Source organism: Cyprinodon variegatus, unplaced genomic scaffold, assembly GCF_000732505.1.
Source record: "Cyprinodon variegatus isolate N-32 unplaced genomic scaffold, C_variegatus-1.0 Scaffold57, whole genome shotgun sequence".
NCBI classification, from domain to species: domain Eukaryota; kingdom Metazoa; phylum Chordata; class Actinopteri; order Cyprinodontiformes; family Cyprinodontidae; genus Cyprinodon; species Cyprinodon variegatus.
This window is the reverse complement of record NW_015150510.1, coordinates 1,193,547-1,195,158: the sequence shown is the minus strand read 5'-3', so window position 1 is coordinate 1,195,158 and position 1,612 is coordinate 1,193,547.

Here is a 1,612-nt window from a genome sequence, read left to right as displayed (position 1 = left end):
AGACTGAACTGTTGCGCTTCTCGTTGCGTCACACCTCAACCCGCCTCAAAGCCAACGCTGATTGGACGTTCGTTTGGTGGACGGATGGTCTCACGAGGCTAGCTATATCCAGTCTGACACTATGTCTACCCTTAATATGAGTTGGTAAATAAGATATTTGTCAATGGAATTACTATTTCTACCCTTAAAATAAATTAATTAGTTATGCATTTGAAATAAGAGACCTTTTTTTATTAGTTCAAATGTAAATGTCTTATTTCACTGGCAAAGTGTCTCACTTACCTCATCGATTCAATTACTTTAAGAAAATTGTACTTATTTTAATTGACATTTTTTGCATCGTAGAGACGATTATCTATAGCGGAGGTCTTTAACATGGGGTCAGACAGGGGTACTTTAGGGGCGTGATGAATTTAAGATGTACTTTTTTCTTAAAAAAGAAATCATGTATAGTAAAGTGTATTTTAAATTGAGAAAAATTGTTAAATATTGCTCTTACATTAACCTTGGCTGCATGCTGAAGTCTATCAGTATTTGTGAGTTCACAAACAGATGAGAATCCATGTTGTAACATCTCTTAAGAGTCATCTTGGTTTTCACATTAGAGAACCTGATCTGACTCTGCAGAAATACAGTGGTGGGATGTAACAAAGTACAAATAATGCATTACTGTACTTAAGTACATGTTTTATGTATCTGTACTTTACTTTAGATTTAACCATGGATACTTTCTACCTTTACTTCACTCCAGTTTACATGAAGTACCTGTACTTTCAACTCCACTACAAATTCTAATGCTTTTTATTATATTAAATTCATGTCACATTGTGTTACCAGTGAAAGACATATGTAAAAGCTTTGCTAGCTTTTACAAAAGTGCCACTAGGGAGAAGTAAACACATTTAACGAGCATGGCTGCCCATTTTTTCATCTGTTTCCTTTGATACTTATCAATGTTGGTGCAAACTTAGAGAAGTCCCTATAATAGTCAAGACCAATTTAGTGGCTTCCAGCCAGTTCCCATCGGTTCTCATCTGATCCATCTTTATTTAACCAGTCTTTAAATCCAGTCATCAGAGCCAGATTATTAAAGCCTTTGGAGAGAGTTCACAAGTTTTCCTGTGTAATCTGTTTGCCTGATCGTCACCCGTTCTGCCTATTGACTTTTGAACCTGCCTTTCCCTTGTATGATCTGTTTGCCTGACCTATCTTCGGACTGGATTTTGCCGACCGGCTGGACCCAACCTCCTTTTCTGGGCTCAGACTGAACTATAAGTCAAGGTTAGTGACTGACATGTTTGCTGAAGCCCTAAGAAAACATGATATTCAAAAAGTCATGTCTTTAAGCTTAGAACAACACTAAGGCCATAGTCTAGAATGATATGCATCTACTACTGTGCTGTCTTCCTGAGAATAAAAAGTATTTTCTGTAAGAATATATATAGATGTGTCCACTCTGTCTGATGGAGAAAAAAAAATAATAATAAAGTGCATTGTGTTAAAAAAAAAAAAACCCTTTACCATCAATAACGGTTTAGTGATGACATGGGTCAATCAGCTTTTAGAATAATACATAGGATGAAATGTAACAGTATAAATAACTTACCCCTCC